Consider the following 24168-nt stretch of genomic DNA (forward strand, 5'->3'; position numbering starts at 1 on the left):
AGAAAAAGAACAGAGAATGCTTCTGACATAGACATCAGAAGGGGGACAGAGAATGCCCCCTTAGCTAGCCTTATCAAGGCCTTATACTTTTTTCAGACCCACTCCTACAACATACATCTTAAATTAACAAGATTAGAGAAAACAATAGAAAGATCTTACCAGACCCACTCCGGTAATATACATTTAAAGATGACAGGATTAGTCAGAAGGTTCTTGTTAAGGAGAAACATGATACAACAAGATACATTGTTATATTAATTAAGACAAAGGAAAATAGAAAAGAATGTTTGTCTTTTTCTCCTTGAGAGCCCCAGACCCCTTTCTCCTTCTCTAAGGCTCTGGACCCCTTTCTCCTCTTCAGGAACCCTGGACTTCTTATCAACCTACCTAGGAATTGACTCTCTCATTCCCCTCTTTTCTTTTAGGAGAATTATGTTGCCAAGGGGAAGGGGCATCATTTTTGTTCCATAACTACTTCCTGCTGTTGAGGGGCGTCTTCCTTAAATTTTTGAAGCAACATATTTTCATACTGAGGGTCTCTGATCCAGGGGCCCCAGGTAATAGCTGGAGGAGGCTCTGGCACTCATAGGAGCCTGGACAACCATTTGTAACTTAAAAACTTTCAAATAGTTAGAAACAAACACCATTTTACAGTTACAGATGTAAGGCAAAATAGTCATTAAACCAAGTTAAAACCTAATCAAAATTAAGAGTTACATTATGTCCATAGTTATATCAGTCCATCTTAGCACTGTTAGATGTCATCACAGAGTTGAAAAAAGGCCTTTCCTTCAAGTGGAGAAACCCACCATGGGAAGTATTCAATTAATGAGGAAGGGAGTGCTCCACAGACCCAACAATTATGTCGATTGTGGAATGTGGCATAGGATTGAACCCAGGACAGGAAGACGCTGTCTTGAGGGTCAAACAGCAGACTCAAGACTTTTGGCATCAGCAGAAGCAAACCCACATAGATTCTCGGGTCCGTCATGATTCCTGGCTCAAACAGCAGCTTGTTTGACTCAAAGGTTGGGTCAAGAGTTAATCTCCTGATAATGTTTGTTGAAAAGCTAAAAGCTGAGTCACATAGTTAATTTTAAGGCTTCAGGATCTATGATAATCAGTTCAGTTCAGTTCAGTGTTCAGTCGTGTCCAAATCTTTGCGACCCCATGAATCGCAGCATGCCAGGCCTCCCTGTCCATCACCAACTCCCGGAGTTCACACAAAGTCATGTCCATCGAGTCAGTGATGCCATCCAGCCATCTCATCCTCTGTCATCCCCTTCTTCTCCTGCCCTCAATCCCTCCCAGCATCAGAGTCTTTTCCAATGAGTCAACTCTTCACATGAGGTGGCCAAAGTACTGGAGTTTCAGCTTTAGCATCAGTCCTTCCAATGAGCACCCAGGACTGATTTCCCTTAGAATGGACTGGTTGAATCTCCTTGCAGTCCAAGGGACTCTCAAGAGTCTTCTCCAACACCACAGTTCAAAGGCATCAATATCTGTGCACAAAAACAGTGTGACATAGAGACAGTCCCTTCTTCGTAGGGGCAGTTTGAACCCTCATTAAAGCTATGGGTAGAAATTTAAACCAACTGTCTTGTGTATCCTGAGTTACACAGATGTATTTTAATAATGTCATTAGCCTTTTCAACCTTTCCTGAAGATTGGGGTCTCCAGGAACAGTATAAGGGATATTCTGTTCCTAGAGCTTTTGACATCCCTTGAGTTACAGCAGCTTTAAAGATGGAGCCATTGTCACTCTGAACTTTAGAGTTTAAGATCCCACTTGCATCATGAGAAGTCAGTACAGTAAGATTTTGCCCATTAGTAAACTTATGAGCTTTAGGCATTAGCAAAATAATAGTAACAATTACCCTTAAGCCCTGTGGCCATTGTCTTTTTTCAGTAACAAGCTAAACTCTGATCCTGTAGGCAAGCTCAAAGTTGGAGCCTATAAGAGAGCAGTTTGAAGAGCCTTAAAAAGCCTTTTGATTCTCTGGGGACCAAACCAGCTTGTCGGTTTGGGCCTACTGAGTCTCAGTTATAAGTTTATATAAAGGCTGGGAAAGTTCCCCATAACCCAGAATCCAAATGCAGCAATAGCCTGTAATGCCCAAGAATCCTCTCAATTATCTTAAAGTCATATTTGGCTCATTTAGGAATTTAAGACAATAAAGTATAAAGATTAGACACTTATTATTTGTATATCTTGACCAAGTCTCCATTTATCATTTGACTTTTTTATACCCAAAATAGGAGTGTTATATGGACTGTTACAGGGAATTAATAGCCCCTGCCCCTTTAAATGGAGAAGGAAATGGCAACCCACTCCAGTGTTCTTGCCTGGAGAATCCCATGGACCGAGAAGCCTGGTAGGCTGCAGTCTGTGGGGTCGCACAGAGTCGGACACGACTGAAGTGACTTGGCAGCAGCAGCAGCCCCTTTAAATTCTCAATGATGGGTTTTAGCCCTTCCTTAACACCTCAGGCTTTAATGGATATACTGCTTTTGATGTGAAAATAGGTGAGGGTCTTTGAGCTTGATAAAGACAAGAACAGCATTTTGTGCTCAATCCACAATTTTTCCATCTGCCCACTTTAGGATTTACATTTTATTCAATTAATGGGAGAGAAAGGGCAGGCTTCATAGAAAACAGAAGCCTGGACCTTGCTCAGTATATCCCTCCTCAGAAGGGGTGAGGGAGACTCCAGCATGACCAGAAACTCGTGAGAAAACAGCACAGATTCCCAGTTGCAGCTTAAAGGATGACTGAAATAATAGCTTTTGGCTCATCCTTACAGTCCCATTGCAGAAGTGGATTGGGAGGAAAGCAGACCAGAGGCTTCAATGAGCACAGAGAAAGTTGCCCCAGTGTCCAAAAAAAATCAACTGATTGTCCCCCCGCAGTTATTAATACCCAGGACTCCACAGGTGTAATTAGGATGAAAGGTTGTGTGGGGACCCCCAGGTACTTTCAGTCCCGATTGCCTTTAGAGTCTGACCCCTGGGGCCTATGCCTTGGAGGGCAGTCTCTCCTCAGGTGTGGTCGTTTTACAGACTGGACCTGGAGCCAGGGGCAGCTTAGATGCCTGAGGGCAATCCCACTTGAGATGCCTCTCCTTTCCACAGTAATAACAAGCCCACCCCTTCCCACCTGGGTTCCTCCGGGCACTTTTCCTCAGGCTGTTTCAGAGTGGATCTAACAGCCATTGTTGTGGCTTTGGTCTTTTGCCAGGTTTTTTTTTATTTCCTATTTTCCTCCTTTTATTCTTTACCATGGTATACCGTCTGGGCCAGCTGTACCGTTTTTTAAAGACAGATATCTGGAGCTGACTGACTGAGAAATCTATCTTTAAGATCATTCCTTCCTCTGTACTTTCGGGATCAACATCAGTAAAGTTGCAGAGACCCTCTTGTAGTCTATCTAGGAATTTATCAGGAGTTTTCTTCTCTCTCTGTTCTTTGTCAGTCAACTTAGCACAGTTTAAAGTCTTAGTGGGCACTTGCTTGAGTCCTTCAAGAATACATCTAGCAATTGGTTCTCATCCCACCTTCTTTTAGACATGTTATAGTCCCAGTCTGGCTCTGTCGTGGGAACTGCTTGGCTCCCAATAGGGAGGAGGGCTATTTCGTGTCCCCTCCCCTTCCCTTTGCCTTATGTTCAAGTCATTCATCTCCAAAAGTAGTAGCTTTTCCCAAAACTTGAGCTCTCGAGTCCGGAGTCAGCATCTGTCCCAAGACATACATTACATCTCTCCAAGTAAGGTAATAAAGTTAGTCCTGTGAAGACTTCTATGAATTGGGACTGTCTGAAAAGACTCTGACGCTGGGAGGGACTGGGGGCAGGAGGAGAAGGGGACGACAGAGGATGAGATGGCTGGATGGCATCACTGACTCAATGGGCGTGAGTCTGAATGAACTCCGGGAGTTGGTGATGGACAGGGAGGTCTGGCGTGCTGCGATTCACGGGGTCGCAAAGAGTCAGACATGACTGAGCAACTGAACTGACTGAATTTCTACCGAGACTGAAGCAACCCCTTCTGATAGGGTGCTCTGACTCACCCTATTTAGTTGGGAGCCCCAGATACAGGGATAAAGTAAGAGAACAGGTGGCAGCTGAAGGTTTCACACCCAAATCCGTACCCTTAGGACATGAATCTGGCATATCTCATAGAGAGACAAAGAACAACACATAAAGCACTTCTACCCATTTCCCTTATTTTCTATAGAGCTGGTCTAGTTGTACAACAGTAATAGAGATCCTTCAACAGGTCAGCATTCCCCATCTTCCAAAGGATACTGTGGCCATTCAGTTTCACAAAAGAAGATTAGGCATGTCTTTTTAAACTCTGGGGATCAAACTTGTCCCAGCTTTTTTTTTTTTTTTTAATACATTTTAAAGGAGTGGTTCTGGAATTGCTATCTCCAATCTGTAAGAGAATAAAACGCACATCCACAGCTGTGGCTTTTTTCCACCGGAAGCATCCTTCCTTGCTCTAGATGGGGGTGTAGACAGACTCTCCACCAAAACTTGCCCTCCCTGGTTGGACTTAGTCTGTCCCTTACCAATGCAGACATCTTACTTGTCCCTCCCGCTTCTACCACTGAGGTGGAGTGGAGATGCATCAGGGGTAGACATGATGGCATCCCAGATTTAGTTCCATACCACCAAGACCCTTGTTTGATTTGCCCTTTTCCTCTGATGCCACTCAGGGTGGAGCAGAGTAGCTTTTTGGAATGCCTCCCAAACTAGTACTACTAAGGGAAGTATCCATCTTTCATGTGCCTATGCACGTTCCTGAGTACAGTCCTGACTGCAGTAGAAGTGGTGAGTCACTAAGGGGTGAACAACAACCAAGATGTCCCTTCAGAATGTCACCACACCAGTATATGTGATAGCAAAAGAGATTGTGGCGGGTTGGCCAGTGAGGAAAGAATGACTTTTGTCTTAAGCTACTAGAGCCAATCCTCCTAGTTCATTTCCACAGCTTCCACAAAAGAAATACCTAAGGAGATGAGACAGAAGCCATCAGAGAGTCTTCTCTGTTCTGTTAAAAGCTAGCGCTACCAAAGGAAGAAGCTCATTGCATTTCCAATCTGACCAGATGCTGCAATTCCCTATCTGTGTCCTCAAAAACCTCATGATCACCAGCTGTGCTTCTATCCACATAGGCAGGAGACACAGCCATGACAGAGACTCACTTTCAGATCACTGTCCCCTGAGGCAGGCAGCCAAGAGAGTGACCTCTAGCCTGAGAGATGTTCCTGGAGCTAGAGTTCTACCCTGCTCCCAAATGTGCTCTTAGTAACTTTCTAGCAAGGCTTGCCTAGTCTAGCAAGGCTAAGCGCCTCCATACATGGGGTCTAAGTAAAAGTACATTATAACAGCAAGGATCACAAGTCCCTTGAAAGTCTATGACCTGACAGATTAGGTTAGTAGTTGTAATTTCCCATGCAACTATGGTCAAAGAGACCAGGAAAAGCTGACTGAGAAAGGAAAATTCAGTCCACACACTTTTCCCATTTCTGCACTCCCCTCGCAGGGACCCTGGGTGTCTCTTGGCATTGGCAGGTCGGGATAAACCCCCGACAAGGCTCCCCTACTGAAGGCAGGGCTTCCCTGATGGCTCAGATGGTAAAGCATCTGCCTGCAATCCAGGAGACCAGGGTTCGATCCCTGAGTCAGGAAGATCCCCTGGAGAAGGAAATGGCAACCCACTCCAGTACTCTTGCCTAGAAAATTCCATGGATAGAGGAGCCTGGTAGGCTACAGTCCATGGGATCGCAAAGAATCAAACATGACTGAGCAACTTCACTGGTTCATTGGTTCAGTCATTTCAAGGCACCAAGAAACCACAGAGCAGGGCTCATCACTTGCTTCATACAGGGCATGTCATTCATTCACACAAGCACACCAAAGAGTTAATAAAATAAAGCAGAATACGTGTATACTAAGAAAGCAGAGAGGCTACAGCTCTGGGTGTTCTTACTTTGTCCTGAAAATCCCAGATGAACCCCCAAGATGATAGCTTATGGTGAATGATGTCAGATTTGTGATCTCTGAAGAAGATTTAGCTTCGAGACCAGGGACCAGGCTTGATCACTCAAGAGGTTTTGTGTAGCAGAGTTTTATTAAAATAAGAAAAGTGACAGAGAAAGCTTCTGATTTAGACATCAGAAGGGAGATGGTAAGTGCCTCCCTTGCTAGTGTTAGCAAGGGAATTATATACTTTTTAAATGAGTTATTACAATAAATCAAAAGAATGTCTCAAGTTTGTGAAAATTTTGCCAGACCCAGTCCCATAATTTATATTTTAGGATAACAGGATTAGAACTTAACAATAGAAAGATCCTATCAGATCCATGAAGGCTTTGACTGTGTGGATCACAATAAACTGTGGAAAATTCTGAAAGAGATGGGAATACCAGACCACTTGACCTGCCTCTTGAGAAACCTGTATGCAGGTCAGGAAGCAACAGTTAGAACTGGACATGGAACAATAGACTGGTTCCAAATAGGAAAAGGAGTACATCAAGGCTGTATATTGACACCCTGCCTATTTAACTTATATGCAGAGTACATCATGAGATATGCTGGGCTGGAGGAAGCACAAGATGGAATCAAGATTGCTGGGAGAAATATCAATAACCTCAGATATGCAGATGATACCACCCTTACAGCAGAAAGTGAAGAAGAACTAAAGAGCCTCTTGATGAATGTGAAAGAGCAAAGTGATAAAGTTGGCTTAAAGCTCAACATTCAGGAAACGAAGATCATGGCATCTGGTCCCATCACTTCATGGCAAATAGATGGGGAAACAGTGGAAACAGTGTCTGACTATTTTGGGGGGCTCCAAAATCACTGTAGATGGTGATTTCAGCCATGAAATTAAAAGACGCTTACTCCTTGGAAGGAAAGTTATGACCAACCTAGACAGCATATTCAAAAGCAGAGACATTACTTTGCCAACAAAGGTCCATTTAGTCAAGGCTATGGTTTTTCCAGTAGTCACGTATGGATGTGAGAGTTGGACTATAAAGAAAACTGAGCACCGAAAAATTGATGCTTTTGAACTGTGTGTTGGAGAAGACCCTTGAGAGCCCCTTGGACTGCAAGGAGTCCCTTGGACCAGTCCATCCTAAAGGAGATCAGTCCTGGGTGTTCATTGGAAGGACTGATGTTGAAGCTAAAACTCCAATACTTTGCAAAGTGCTGACTCATTTGAAAAGACCCTGATGCTGGGAAAGACTGAAGGCAGGAGGAGAAGGGGATGACAGAGGATGAGATGGATGGATAATTATCAACTCAATGGACATGGGTTTGGGTAGGCTCTGGCAGTTGTTGGTGGACAGGGAGGTCTGACGTGCTGTGGTTCATGGGGTCACAAAGTGTCAGACAAGACTGAGAAACTGAACTGAACTGAACTGAACAGGATCCACTCCGGTTTTCAGGAAAGAAACTGTCCTCAAGCAGGATACGTTGTTGTTATATAATCCCTAGTACAGAGTTTAAACCTTGTTTGTTGTGTAATCATCAGTTCCAGGCTTAAAGAAAAAACCGTTTTATGTGACTAAGACTAAGAAATATAGAGGGGGAAAAAAAAAAGTTTGTCCTTTCCTCCTCCTGGAGAATTCCAGACCCCTCTCTCCTCTTCAAGAACCCCAGACCGCTCTCTCCTCCTCAGGGACCCCCGGACTTCTTATCAACCTGCCTAGGAATGGACTCTCTCACCCCCAGGCCAATGGTTGTCATCAGGGAGGACATGCGGTTTGCCCTGGGCCTTGCACACTTCTCAGCTAGTAGCTTGTATAGAGTTTCAACACAAACAGCAAATTGTAAGGCTCACGCTATCATGTCCTAGCAATACTCAACAGAATATCACATTGCTCGACCTTAGAGAGACCAAATACTTCTGACGCTAATCACATCATGGCACACACTGGCATCCTTGACAGAAACACAAACTCTAAACGCATGAAAGGCTATACACCAGCCAATCAGCACCTGGACACTTGTGAAAGCCTCTTCTTAGATACGGCGCTACGAGACATGTGACAGCAACTAGTCCCAGTTTCAGGGCCCCAAGGTCAGTGAGGCAGAGGCTTCATTGAGTCTTCACAGAAAACCAAGGCATTTTCTCAGGGTCCAAGAGGACTTCCCCCATCAGCTACGTCCTTCAAATTCAGCAGAGAAGAGTGGATTGGTTCCTCTAGCTAAAAATGGACATCTGTTACCAATGCCATGCTTGAGTAGGTCTTAAATGTGCTGCTCCTATAGTACCACACACCATTTTCATGTATCTTGTTGATTACGATGTATTAAGGTATTTCTTAATCTCACAGGGAGGAAACTAATGTTATAAAATCTGTGTTACCAACCCCAAATAAGATTTTATAATCTCCATTTTAGCCAAAATTTTTTTTCTGATTTCTGGATGCAAAACAGGTGCTATATTTATCACTTGTCAGTCACTGTTGAATGGATGGATGGATAGATGGATGGGTGAATGAATGAATGAGTTTGGAAACAAACCAACTCAACCAATTCTGCCTGAGTATAATGATGAGAATTGACTCCCCTTATTTTTCTCTGGTTTGAGAGGAGTCCAGTACTCAGAAATTTCTCTTGTTGCAAATGTTAAGAAGGCTACTCATGGGGGACATGCCCTGAGTCCCATCACACTAGACCATGCAGGAAGTTGGGCCAGCTATTGCCAGCCTGCTGCCCCAACCCTGCTTCTAGCCTTTGCCAGCCATGGCTGCTGCCTCCCTGAGTCTCCACTGCCATCCATCCTGCTGCTGCCACACCCACTCCTCATAGCTCTGTCCTGTCAGTCTTCTGGTGAGGAGAGGCTCCTTGTCCCTCCCCACCCTGGTTATTAGCTAAAGACCTTCCTCCTGCTCTTTTCTCTCTCTGTCTTTTGGGGAATGGGACAGGGGAGACTTGCTGCTGATATAGACACCGCCAGGTCTGAAGACATGAAAACGAGAGCAAAGATTGGGGTCAAGATCAGAGACTCCCAGTGAAGAACAACATGCTCTGTAAAAATGGCAGATTCTCAGCTACTGAGCTTCTGCATCTGACAGCTAAATATGTGATCAAGGTGACAAGGTGACATGATGACAGGTGTCTCTGACATAAATACCAGCCAGAATGTAATGAGGATGTTGCCTAACCACCAGCGAAGTCCCAGGCAGGATGCCCTACAGGATACAAACCGAAGATCAGACAGGCAGCCCTGGTTCCTGATCAAGGTCGCTCCTGCACAGGGCCAGGTGATGAGTCCTGAGAGCTGCAGAGGGTGGCAGGTCTCTGAGCAGGTGTGCGCAGTACTGACAAGGAAGCAGGAAGACTGACATGTAGCCCCAGGTCTGTCACTAACTGGCTGTGCAGTCTCCGGCAAGTGTTTGCTTCCCTGGGCCTTCATATGTTGTCCTGTGAATTGGGATAATAGTAATTTGTTCTCTTTCTTTCACTGGTGGTGCATTCTCAGTCATGTCCAACTCTTTTTGACCCCACGACTGTAACCCACCAGGCTCCTCCATCCATGGAATTTCTTTCATTAGGACCCACCTAGTGCCTGTCATGCATGCCCCTCAGTCCATCCCTGGAGATAATTAACCACAACCTCCAGGTGGAGCCCTGCCCAGGGCTGGCAGCCAAGTGTGCCTTCAGTGAGTACCATTAGAAGAACTCTATTTTTTTTTTTTTTTTTTGCCATGCTATGTGGCATGTAGGATCTTTGTTTCCTGACCAGGGATTGAAACTGCATCCTCTGCATTCAAAGCACAGATTCCTAACTACTGGACTGCCACAGAAGCTCCTAAGAGCTCTAAACTGGTAAGACTTGTGATTACAGTAATTCTGACGTCTAACTATACATACACTGAATAATTTAGCTCTCAGAGATAAGTACTGTCATTATTCCCACCATCCTTATTTTGGATGAGGAAACCAAGGAACAGAGGATGTAGCAACCGCCCAAGGTCTCACACTGGTAAGGAGTAAAGTTGAGCTAGACCACACTGACTTGGTGCCTGAGACCCAACGGATATCAGATTTTCTGATGACCCAGCTCCCAAGTGGTGCCCCAACTGCAGTTCCTGAGTTTCTGCTTCTTCCACAAGTGTTAGTCATTCAGTTGTGTCTGAACTCTTTACGACACCATGGACTGTAGTCTGCCAGGCTCCTCTATCCATGGGATTTGCCAGGCAAGAAATACTAAAGTGGGTTGTCATTTCCTTCTCCAGGGGATCTTCCCAACCCAGGAATCAAACCCGGTCTCCCACATTGCTGCTGCTGCTGCTAAGTCACTTCAGTCGTGTCCGACTCTGTGCGACCCCATAGACGGCAGCCGACCAGGCTCCTCTGTCCCTGGGATTCTCCAGGCAAGAACACTGGAGTGGGTTGCCATTTCCTTCTCCAATGCATGAAAGTGAAAAGTGAAAGTAAAGTCGCTCAGTCATGCCCCACTCTTAGCAACCCCATGGACTGCAGCCCACCAGGCTCCTCCATGGGATTTTCCAGGCAAGAGTACTGGAGTGGGTTGCCATTGCCTTCTCCTCTCCCACATTGCAGGCAGACTCTTTACCGTCTGAGCCACCAGAGAAGCCTTCTTTCACACAACATGCTCCTACCTCATATTCCATATGGAGTAGATGAACTGCATCCTTATTCCCCACAGTTGTCACTCTGTAACATGCCCAGCATCCCTGTTCCTGGGAGTCCTGCCCAGGACTATTACAAGGCTGTTACCTGTGGTCAGTCTTCCTTGTACTGCCCCCTCCCCAGCTGGAAGCTGCTCCAGGTAGGGGCTGGATCTAATCCATCTCCATATGCAGGGCTGTTACAGCATGGCCAGAGAAGGCACGTAGTTAAGGCAACTCAACTGGCTTCAGACGTTCATGGTTCCTCCACCTGTGATCACTGTGCTAATGTTGGTGGCCCACCTGAACCCCAATTTATGATGGCCTGTACATGGAAGTAAGTCCTTTACATCCAAACAGCAGATAGACCATGCCCTTAGGATCAGACACCTCTAGTTTTATATCCTGTCTCTTTCATTTCATCTGTTCTTTTGAGTTTTTTTTTTCTTTTTTGGAGGTGAAATTTACATATGAGATGCATAGATCTTTTGTGCACAAATTCAGTGAGTATCACCAAATATACACAGCCATGGGACAAGTGTCCCTATCAAGGTATGGAACATCTCTATCACCCCAGAAATTTCCGTCCTGTCCTCTTCCAGTCAGTATCCACCTCCCATAAGTAACCATAATTCTGAAATTTATCACTGTAGATTTGTTCTATTTTTGAACTTCATCAACTCTAAATTTTATAGGAACTTGGCTTTTGCATCAGGCTTCTTTTCCTCAACATATTGTGGGTTTTTTTTTTTAATTTTCATCTTTGTTGTTTCTTTTTGATTGCTGACTAGTATGCCATCATATACGGGGAGATCTGGTAACATTTATTTTGTAATCTTAGCAGTTATAGGAATCTTCCCATTCATTCATTTATCCACTCTTTTAACAAGAATTTACCCTCTGCCTTGGTTTTACTTTCTTTAACTTCATACTGACAATACTTGCTGTTGTCTCAGCATTTAACCAAAATTAAAGAGTCAATAGAAACCTATGACTTAGGAGACAAATGACGTATTATACATTCCAATCCTGGTTCTAGCCTGCACTCACTAGACATAGTGTTTAACCTCTTGGACAAAGTGTTTAACCTCTCTGTGCTTCAGTTCTCTTCGGTGCAAAAGAATTATCTGAAGATTCCCAAACACAGAGTTACTATTCATAAGGCTCTTGGAACAGTGCCGAGCATGCTGTACGTGCCCCGTTATGTAAGAGTCTGCTATTATTACCAACGACAAAGCAGGCCACAGTGCAGTGTGTGCTCAGTCGCTTCCGTCATATCTGACTCTGCGTGACTTTATGGACTGAAGCCCATCAGGCTCTACTGCCCATGGGATTCTCCAGGCAAGAATACTAGAGTGGGTTTCCATGCCCTTCTCTAGGGGATCTTCCTGACCCAGGAAATGAACTAGCATCTCCTGCATTGCAGGCAGATTCTTTACCAACTGAGCTACCAGGGATGCTCACACTAGCATTTAATTTAGTGCTATGGGAATGACACCAATCCCTCAGCCACTGTACTAAATCAACAGAGCTCTCTACCTGAACAAAGGTGACCAACTTGCCCTGGGACTTACCTTGTTAGCTCTGAAAATCCCAGGAACATTTCCTTAGTCTCAGGCAAACCAAGACAGTTAATCATCCTAATCTGAACCTCATTCTTCTTATCTGTGAAATGGGCATCATATGCTGTGCTACCTTTTTCATACAATTGCTGAAAAAACCAAATGCAATGTCTTTGGAAGTGCTCTAAAAAAGCAACGGGGTTTTCTGCTTGTTGGATTGACTGTTTCTGGATACTAGAAATCACCCTAAACCTTGAATTTAATTTTGAATTCAAACCTTAAAGTCCATCTTGAATTTGTCACAGCTTCTCTGTTTCCAAGCTGAGTGGCAGTGAGCCCTGTCCCTTCTCTTGGACTCAGGTTCCTCATCTGTAAAATGGGAATTTCCATGACCAGCCCACAGAGTTGCTGTTAACTTGCGTATGAGGAAACACTGTCAGTACTGAAACATGGAATAGGCTTCCCCGGTGGCTCACTGGTGAAGAATCTGCCTCCAATGCAAAAGCCACAAGAGACATGGGTTGGGAAGATCCCTTGGAGGAGGGCACGGCAACCTACTCCAGTATTCTTGCCTGGAGAATCCCATGGGACAGAGGAGCCTGGCGGGCTACTGTCCATAGGATCTCAAAAGGGTTGGACACCACTTAGCACATACGCACCGAAACGTGGGATATAAATTAAACATCACTTAGCGTGGTACAGGGGTCCTTGATGGGGCACAACCCTCTATCCAAGAAAATCATTCCAAACTGCTACCAGACTGCCACCTTCTTCTCTAATCTCACTGATGCTGCTGTCTGACCACAGGCCACCCTGGAGCCACCCTCCTGGAGCCCAGCAGACTCTCAGCCTGGGTCTGGTTTCCTGGTGTCTCTCTTGACCTGGACCCTGCCAGGCCCTGCAATCTCCAGGGCCTGAGGAGTGTGCCCTGGACTCAGCCTCACAGCCCTCCCACCTGCTCCTCCACCAAACCCCGAAGCCGAGAGAAATGACTGCTGGAATCACGAGGCCTCGGCGGTAATCAGCGTGCACAGCCCGAGGTAATGGAATAACCCTGATGCAATTATATATTGATTGCAAGTATTATGGCTGCTTCTGATTGCTTCTTATTGATACAAATCCACTGGGCTGCCTACTTGGATAAAGCCAAGTGAGAACAAGGAGACATGGGGGAGGTAAACGGGAGAAGGTGAGAGGAGGAGGAGGGATGGGGAGAAGGAAGAAGAAACAGAATCATGTTTCAGAGGACCCTCTGGAGAGGAAGGTTAGGAAGGACAGCCGCCCCTGCCCCACAGCCCAGTGGGACTGGCAGGAAAGAAAACCAAAGACAGTGAATCAACTGGGGGTGTGTCCAAACTGCAGAAAAGGCAATGGCACCCCACTCCAGGACTCTTGCCTGGAAAATCCCATGGACAGAGAAGCCTGGTAGGCTGCAGTCCATGGTGTCGCTAAGAGTCAGTCACTGCTGAGCAACTTCACTTTCACTTTTCACTTTCATGCATTGGAGAAGGAAATGGCAACCCACTCCAGTGTTCTTGCCTGGAGAATCCCAGGGACGTGGGATCCTGGTGGGCTGCCATCTATGGGGTCGCACAGAGTCAGACACGACTGAAGCGATTTAGCAGCAGCAGCAGTGTCCAAACTGGGGTCAAGGAGGAATGAAGGAGCCATGATGCAGAGGGTCAGAGGTCGTCCAACACATCTGTCCCCAGCGAAGGTGGAACACACACTTTTTGTTTCACCTCCAAAACCATAAACAAAGGTTCTTTTTAAAGTCTATCTAGGAGACTTCCCTGGTGGCCCAGTGCCTAAGACTGCATGCTCCCAATGCAGGGGCCCCAGGTTCAATCCTGGGTCGGAGAACAAATCACACATGCTGCAACTAAGAGTTTATGTGCTGCAGCAAAGATCCCACATGCTGCAACTAAGACCCAGTGCAGCAAAATAAATAAATATTTTTTAAAATTTAAATAAAATTTATCTAATTCCACATGTTTTGCATTTTTGTGCTTTTGGGTGGTGATTTTGCTGTCTAAAATGGCCCCAAGCATAGTGCTAGAGTGTGGCCTAGGGTTCTAAAGTGCAAAGAAGGCTGTGATTCACCCCATGGAGAAATTAACCGTGTCTGATAGGCTTCATTCAGACATGAGATTTAGTGTGTTGGCTTTGAATTCAACGTTAATGAATCAAAAATATATTTTTAAGGTGTCTTTGAACAGAAACACACCTAAATTAAGCTTACATAGTGATCAGTTGATGAAAATATTGTAACCAGCGGTTGACAGGAAACTAGCCTTGTATTTGCCCTGGGAGCAGCAGTTCTGTACTCACTAACTCAATGTTCACAGCGATAGACACTGCCTACCTTCTCAGCAGGAACCAACTGTACACCCATACATAACAGCACAAAAACAGGGTTACCCTCTCCAGTTCTAGTTTCAAAAAGAAAGGAAGGCTTGAACCCTCCTATAAATAACTAAAAGAACAGTTTCATACCTGATTTTTCAAAGCTGATAACTGAAGATTTATCTTGTTCTTGGGACACAGGATAATCATACAAGAAAACTGTTGTTTGTCCACCAAGAACAGACTAACTATAAACTTGGTAACTTTGCAAATCTTGTGCTTTTTCCCCCCCTCTAAATAGATGTCATAATTTGTATTTGACAATTTGTTCCTTGTAAAACCTCCTCTGCAAGCAAACTTCCTTTCTTATCCGAATGCTTTCAGTGCTGTGTCTCTGAGTCTTCCGTCTATTCTTACTAGTTTGGAGGGGATGAGGCCAAATTAGTGAAAAGTTCATACCAATGTCGCCCGACTATGTCCCAGACAGTAGTCAGCAGGCACTTGTGTGCTCACAGAGCCTGCGAGGCTGCCATGTTCTTCCTATTTTTCCTCATCACACTCTGGACAATGTCTTACACACAGTAGGGGCTTTCTATGCAGAAGCATGTCAGAGTCAGGGGCCTTGGTTGCAAGCAACAGGATCTAACACAGTTAAATTAAACAATTATTGTAATGCTACCAGGTAGTTCACAGAATTAAGAGAAGAAAATGAGTGAGAATCAGAAGCAACTACTCAAGGGACCAAGCAGCTAGGATGCTCCCCCCAGGGCTGCAGGTAGAACATTGCAAAGGCCATGGGTACCCCTGCCTCTGCTGCCTTTATATGGATGCTGCTGAAGCGCTGGTGCTGACTGCAATCAGCTTCAAACTTTCCCTGCTTATTTGCAGCTCTTTCTCCAAATTTCAAGTCCCAAAATGCGTGCTCAGTCGCTAAGTCATGTCTCACTCTTGGCAACCCCATGGTCTGAAGCCCACCAGGCTCTTCTGTCCATGGGATTTTCCAGACAAGAATACTGGAGTGGTTTGCCATTTCCTCCTCCAGGGGATCTTCCCAATCCAGGGATCAAAACTGCACCTCCTGTATCCTGCATCCCAAGTCCCAAATGGCAGCCTCCAACTGCCCAGAGGCCAGTGTCCACAGCCCAGTTGCCCAGGCCTGTATGTCCAGGTCTATACTTGGTACTGAGAGGGTTCAACATGTGTACCTCTTGTAAAAATGTTCTTCAAACCCCCTTCTTATGGGAGTTTGGGGGAAAATGGACACATGTGCGTTTGGCTGAGTCCTTCATTGTCCACCTGAAACCATCACCATGTTATTCATCAGTTATACCCCAATGCAAATAAGAAGTTTTCTTCTTAATTTTTTTTTTAAGTAAAAAATGAAAACATTCTCCAACTTCCATGGGAGAAGGCTGGGCCTGTCCTGCCCCACGTTGATTTGGAGTTGCCAGTGAGGATAAGATGGATAAGTTGAGAAAAATCAGAGAAAGAACTGGCATCACTGGGAAATTTCTTGGGTGTAGAGAGCAGTAGAGATCAGGACCCAGGGTAGGGACAATTCCTGAGTCAGAGAACACCAAAAGAAGGCAACATCAAAGCAAACAGCTCAATGTGGACCAACTGAATGTGCAATGCCTGCAGCCGTTTAGTAGGCATTCGGCAAACTCCCAAGTTCTATGCATTTGGAAAGGATTCTATTAATATTATTGATGCTATCACTATTATTAAATATTAATGAAATTGGCTTCCAAAGACAGAATCACTCCAGTGAAGTGGGAATATAATTTTGCTTTTTGCCAACAGACAAGCAAGTGAGGATTTAACTTTTAATCTTTTTCTCCTTCTTTCACTTTGGCTGCCAGGTCACAAAGAGCATGGCTAGGAGTTCAGGGCAGGGCTGCCCAAGACAAAATGCCAATTTTCAAACAGGTAAATAAAAGCCCGTGATACACATAAATCAGCAACCAGATTCAAGGCTGTTGTATTTTAAGGTTCTGTCTACACTGGGAGACCATCTGGTGACCAAAAAGAAGAAATGGCGTTTGCTTGGATGGTTCCAGGGATGAAGGAGATGCCAAGACTCTGGCTCACTTTGATCTCTCTACACGTCAACCCATAGCCTCCCTGCCTCCCAGCTGTGAGGTTTCCATGGCTCACATTTGGTGGGTTTGAGCCCAGAAGTGTGGCATCCTTGTAAAGATGGAACACTTTCATTTGCCAGGATCATTCTGATGCAAATATTGTAATACTCAGCCTTCTCAAACCATGTGCCTGGAGTTCTGTCTCAGAAAATAGAATGCCTCTTCTGAGGGAGAATGAATACATGTGTATGTATGACTGAGTCCCTTTGTGGTCAATCTGAAACTGTCACAACCTTGTTAATTGGCTATACTCCAATTAAAAAAAAAAAAAGAAAGAAAGAAAATATGCTGCCCCAGGCACTGAGGAAAGAATAGAGGGAGTCAGAACACCTGATACCAGCATTCTGGTTTTACTACTGTCTGACCTTCAGCACATTTTAAATTTTTTCTAAACTGAACCTCAGTTCCCTCCTGTGTAAAATGGGACTGCCACTACCTACCTGTGTTACAGGAGGTCTGTCAGAATGAAACAAGGGTGAAGAGATATGCACTAAAGCATCGTATATATATTATTAACTCACCCCGTGATTGTTCATCTCCAACCCATTCATGCTTCCTATTCAATCTCTCCCTCTCATAATAACCTTTCTGACAAGTACATGCATTGAACCCTTCCAATACAATTATCACTGCAGTCAGCTAGGAAGAGAGCATGGCAATATGTTCAACAAGGATGGAAAGTTCCAGAAGAGCCAATGTCCCACATTCATAACTCTCCAGAAAAAAAGAGATGGGCAGGAGAATTCTGTCACATGCCTGCTCTTGTCTTAGGAGAATTGGTGCATCTTGTTTTACAGAGCTGTTTCCAGAACAGAAGAACTTATTTAATTGCCTGCCCTTTTTTCCCTTTAATTCTGTAGTGTAGCCTGCAGCCTAATAGTTAGTAGAGTGTATCTTTAACGAAGCCAGTAAATAATTTTTTTTAAAGAAGAAGTGTCTGATTTACTGGGAAAACACAGCGCTCTATAAATCCAAGACACTGCTTTACAACTGCTTGCCCACCATGGCCCACACTTCGTTGGTAGAGGGCCATTTCTGCACATCAGATCATCGGTGATTTACAGGAGGATGGGGGGTACTTTTAACTCAGTTCAGGCCTTTTAACTCAGTTGCATGCCACCAGGCAAAATAAATGGAAGGTTCTAAAAATTAATGAAAGATCGTGTGCATGAAAGGATGCAGTATACAGTAGACACTCAATAAAGGCTTGTTTAGTTTCTTCTTGGCTGTCTTTTCTTTATTGGACTGAGAGTCCCCAGCTGCACGAAGTAGCAGGCATTTCATCAATGTTTGTACACACCCTCTCTGTGGGCTAAATACTGAGCAAATCAGCTTTTTAAAATAAATACTACCTCCATTTATTTTGCAAAAGACTTGCTGACAAGACACCCAGCAGCATCTGAAATTTCATCTAGACAAAGAGGGCAGGGACAAGGAGCTCTATTTTTCCCATTCCGAGCTTCCCACTGCATTCCTCCCACACTCACGCAGGCACACACATCCCAGCACATGTGCGCCACCGCGATAAGGAGGCTTTCAAACGCGCAATTCATCACCTTGGCCCCGGATGGAAGGAGAGTGTGTGTGTGTGTGTGAGCGTGTGTGCATGCACGTGTGTCACACTCTGGCATGCACGCGCTCCCAAGGGCCTTTGTAGCCCCTCCTCTGACACAATGGAGTGAAAGCACAGAGCTCACAAAGGGAGAGGAAAAGGAAGGGAAGTGAAGCAAAGTGCCCACTTCGGCTGCCTCTGATTCTGGCTGCTCCATCTGAGCCCGTTAACCAGTTAACGATATGACAAAGAACAGCAGGAAAGGAGAGAAGCTTCCAGCCTGTAGCCCTGATGCAGGAGAAAACAAACATTAATCGCAGCAGTCCCTGTGGGAGCAGGGGTGGTGCCCTGATGCTCTTTACGGGGGGATTCATGAAGTCACAAAGTCCACGGAGGCAGCCAGGATGCTAATATCCTTCCCCAGAATCCTCCGGGACCCTCAGGCCAGCCCTGGCTAGTGAGACTCAGCCTTACCAGGCACCCATGCGTGTACACACACACAGACAAACACTCTCCAGCCCCCACCTCGGCTTCACTCCCAGAGCTAACCACTCACTCTTTTTGGCGGAGTTCTTGGGAAAGTGGGAATTAAATGAATCCACATTTATGGAAATCCACGTGGTGCCAGGCACTTCCATTGGGTTACTTAGTGTAAGCCTCACAAGAGCACTGGGGAAATATTTTTCTGGTTATTACTCCATGTGTACAGATGCTGAAAACTAAGATGCAGAGAAGGGGTGTGGTTTTGGTTTCCAGGCACACTCGGCTGGGAAGTGGTGAATGGAGAATTCAAATCTAGGTGGGTTATTTTTTCCTTTTATTGGATGCCCAAACTAGTGTTTTTTCCTTTTACAGCACAACTGGCATTCACTTTCGGCCACAGATTCCTGGATCCTGTATGATACAAGAGTTCTGGGTAGGCTCTAGGAATCTGCATTTTAGTACAAAATTCTTTTTTCCTTTATTTTACTATGATAGCTTCATTAAGGTGTGATTGAACTACGATAAATTGCATATGTTTACAATTTACATTTGAGAAGTTTTAGCATTTGTATACAGGCTTCCCAGGTGGCACAGTGATAAAGAATCCACCTGCTAATGCAGAAGGATCAATCCCTGGGTTGTGATCCCTGGCCTGGGAAGATCCCCTGGAGGAGAAAATGGCACCCCACCCCACTATTCTTTCCTGGGAAATCCCACGGACAGAGGAGCGTGGCAGGCTAAAGTCCACAGGGTTGCAGAGTCAGATGCAACTAAGTAACTGAGCACACACACAAACATTTATAGACACCCCTGAAACCATCACCACAATCAACATAGTAATGTATTTAGCCCCCAAAGGTTTCCTCATGCCCCTTTGTAATCTTTCACCAACCCATCTCATCCCATTCCCAGGCCACCACAGACATACTTTCTGTCACTAATTAGTTTGAATTTAGTTTGAATTAGTATGAATTAGTTTTCATTTTCTGGAATTTTATATTTTTGGAATCAAATGGAATGTACTTCTTTTTTTATCTGGCTTTTGTCACTCAGTATGACTATCTCGAGATACATCCATGTATATCAATGCATCCTTTTATTGTTCAGTAAATTCTGTCCTAAGGCTATGGCACAATTTGTTGATCCATTCACCTGTTAGTGAATATTAAGGTTGTTTCTAGTTTGACGTTTTTACAAAGATACCTTCCATGAGCACTAGCTTTAAACTTTCTTAATAAGACAATGAATAATTCAATTTAAAAACTGGGTAAAAATCAAATAGACACGTCACCAAAAAGATATACAGATGGCAAATGATCAAACAAAAAGATGCTCAACACCATTAGTCACTGAAAGTGAAAGTGTTAGTCATTCAGTAGTGTCAGACTCCTTGCAACCACATAAACCCGTAGCCTGCCAGTCTCCTCAGTCCATGGAATTTTCCAGGCAGGATTACTGGAGCGGGTTGTCATATCCTTCTCTATGGGATCTTCCCGACCCAGCATCAAACCCAGGTCTCCCATATTGCAGGCAGAGTCTTTACCATCTGAGCCACCAGGGAAGCCCTTCATTAGTCACTAGCGAAATTCAAATTAAAACCACAGGAGGTATTACTACACTACTATTGGAATGACTAGAAAAAAACAATCACTTAGTATGATAATCTCTAGGTCCATTCATATTGCTGCAAATGGAATTATTTCATTCTTTTTTATAGCTGAGTAGTATTCCATCATATGTATGTACCACATCTTCTTTATCCATTTATCTATCATTATCAGTATGATAAGTGAGGTAAACCAGACAAAGAAAGTCAAATATCATGATATTACTTATATGTGGAATCTAAAACAAAAGATACAAATGAATTTATTTACAAAACAAATAGACCCACAGACATAGAAAACAAACTTATGGTTGCCAAAGAAGGAAGGGATAAATTAGGAGGATGTGATTAACATATATACAACAGTATACATAAAATAAGATCATGGCATCTGGTCCCGTCACTTCATGGGAAATAGATGGGGAAACAGTGGAAACAGTGTCAGACTTTATTTTTCTGGGCTCCAAAATCACTGCAGATGGTGACGGCAGCCATGAAATTAAAAGACACTTACTCCTTGGAAGAAAAGTTATGACCAACCTAGATAGCATATTGAAAAGCAGAGACATTACTTTGCCAACAAAGGTCCGTCTAGTCAAGGCTGTGGTTTTTCCAGTGGTCATGTATGGATGTGAGAGTTGGACTGTGAAGAAAGCTGAGCACCGAAGAATTGATGCTTTTGAACTGTGGTGTTGGAGAAGACTCTTGAGAGTCCCTTGGACTGCAAGGAGATCCAACCAGTCCATTCTGAAGGAGATCAGCCCTGGGATTTCTTTGGAAGGAATGATGCTAAAGCTGAAACTCCAGTACTTTGGCCACCTCATGCGAAGAGTTGACTCCTTGGAAAAGACTCTGATGCTGAGGGGGATTGGGGGCAGGAGGAGAAGGGGATGACAGAGGATGAGATGGCTGGATGGCATCACTGACTCGATGGACGTGAGTCTGAGTGAACTCCGGGAGTTGGTGATGGACAGGGAGGCCTGGCGTGCTGCAATTCATGGGGTCGCAAAGAGTCATACACAACTGAGTGATCGAACTGAACTGAACTGAACTGAATACATAAAATAGATGACCAGCGGATCTATACCTGAAACTAACACAAATTATAAACCAATCGTACTTTAATTAAAAAAAAATAGAGGCCATCATTATGAGTGTTGGTGAGGATATGGAGGAACTAGAACCCTCATACATGGCAGCTCTGTGAGTGCTCAGTCACTCAGTCATGTGTGGCTCTTTGTGACCCCATGGACTGTATAGCCCACCAGGCTCCTCTGTCCATGGAATTCTCCAGGCAAGAACACTGGAGTAGGTTGACATTCCCTTCTCCAAGGAATCTTCCCAACCCAGGGATCAAACCTGCATTAGAGGCATTCTTTTACCGTCTGAGCCACCAGGGAAGCCCCCAGTATAGCTAACTGTTTAGCTAAACTTGTTTAGCTCTCCATTTTATTCCTATGATCCACAAGAGGTGGTTTTGATGACCTCAGCTTCCAGGAATCTATGTCTATGATCTCAAAGAACTCTACAAGGAACATACCCACCCTCCTTGAAAACATGGAATTAACTCCACAGAGCAATTTACGTGTCATAGTTTTCCCCTGTAAGGAGCATCCATTCTTCTTTTCAGCAGGTACCCAGGCACAACAGTGACTGGTATACACACACACACACACACACACACACACATTTTAAATTTAAAAAGTTAATGTCTCCAAGATTGAGGGAACCAGAATTGTCATTAAACTCTTGCAGACACAAAGGCCCTCTGCTGCTTTGCAGCCCACGTGAGACTGTATTTTACTTATCTGGATCCCTTTTGTCTGGAATTATTTCCTCGTTTTGAATAACCTGCAAAATGTAAGGCTGCAAACAGAGAATTGTCGGCCTCCCTTATTTGGAAATGGATTTGTCATTTGCAGTCAGTCCCTGTACCTGGGGCAGTTTGGGATCAAAAACAGTTTTCAAGGCTTCATTTATTACCACTCTTTAAAGAACTCACCCTTTGATCAAGAGCCTGGGGATTCCATGCTTTGCCCCCTCAAAATGTGTTCCCACCCCCAAGATCCCAGCACTGTTTTTGTTTCTTTTGAAAGCCCTGTTTACTTCGGAAATTCAGCAATTGCTCCCGAAGTTCCTTTGATGTCTATTGAATTTAATATATTTCATTGCATTATGGAAAAGCTATTTCAGCTTTTGGTATCAGCATCTTCTTGATATGCCGAGGGGTCTTTTTGTTGGGTTTTGTGTGTGTGGTTGTTGATTTGAGTTGTTGAATTTTTTTTTTCAAGAATGATTTTAAGACTTGTGTTCTTTTTTTTAAAAGACTAGCCAAAGGATGAACAAGCAATGAGATTGACAACTCCTACAAATTAGAATGCTCCATTTGAGTCAAGGAATGGGTGACAAGAAGAAATATTTTTTTAATTCTCCCTGTTTTCACTAATTCTAAATGTCCCAGCATGGCCTCTGCAATAAACCAACAAAGGCTACATTTTAGGAACTTTGTATCTATCAATAATCAATCAACTGCTTACTATTTACTTGTTAGTATACCAAGGATTTTGCTAGTCAAGTCACTTAAAGTGTAATTGAGAAATTTTATGTACATACATATGTGTATACAAAGTTTCCCAAGATTCTCGGTATTCTCAAGAATACTGTAGTGGATTGCCATTCCATTCTCCAGGGGATCTTCCTGACCCAGGGATCAAATCTGTGTCTCCTGCATTGCAGGCAGACTCTTTACCATCTGAGACAGCAGGGAAACCCAATATATTATATATATATTTATATATATATTTATATATATATATATATATAATATTATACTAATCTAAGAGCTTTCATATACTTGTTTTTTATAATCTTATCTCCCATTTTTGGTGTAACCATATGATTTACCATCTAAAGATGCTGTCAAAGACACTTTGACAGTAAAAGGGGGCACCATTAATAATTAATAATAACTAGTGAAAAGGAGCACCATTAATAATACTAGGACAACAAATGTTAGCCAAGACTAATGGGGATGTATGGTCATGCTATTTGTATTGCAGATGAGGAAACTGAGGTACAAAAAAGTTAAGCCGCTTACACAAAGACACAACAGCTAGCAGGCGGCAGACAAGTTGTGAACTCACTGTATTTGCCTACAACCACCTCTCCACCATGCTGAATTTGTCCAATCTTCTGGGACTGAATCCCAAGAACGAAGAGCCACCTGAATGTGTGCTTCAGCCACAGATGTGCCATCAGTACAGGCAGGTCCAGGCGTCCCAGACCTAAGAGGAATCAAGAGGATGCTCTCTGGTCCTGTTACACAGAGCCATAAGAGAAGTTCAAAGATCTAGATTATAGTCCCAATCTGCCATTCAGTTACTGTGTCCTGGGGACAAGTCACTTCCCCTCACTTTATCCTTGACCTTTCCAGTCTGCAGTTAAGCCAGCCCGCCTACAGCACCGTCCCCGTGACCCCAACACTAACCATATACCCAAAGCCTCACCTGCTCAGGATCTTACACATTAAGAGGCAATTGCAAAAAAAAAAAAAAATGATGGGAGTGGGATCCTCTGTTGCCTATGGATGGGCTCTAGAGTTCTTCTGTGACTCCTGATTGAGGTGGTTTGGGTGACCTGTGGTGATCCTGGCCTATAAGTATGTAAGAAGCCATAGGTGGGCAATCTATCCAACAGAGAGTGGGGGAAATCTGAGCCACAGCTACATTCTGGGCTCTTCACTAGTTCTGAAACTGGGTTCTGAACCTCCAATTAGACCGAGGTCCTAGTGCCCTCATCCCCTCCCTGGGACCATCTCCAGGCCCTCTC

Source organism: Bos indicus x Bos taurus, chromosome 8 (assembly GCF_003369695.1).
Source record: "Bos indicus x Bos taurus breed Angus x Brahman F1 hybrid chromosome 8, Bos_hybrid_MaternalHap_v2.0, whole genome shotgun sequence".
In the NCBI taxonomy this organism is placed as follows: domain Eukaryota; kingdom Metazoa; phylum Chordata; class Mammalia; order Artiodactyla; family Bovidae; genus Bos; species Bos indicus x Bos taurus.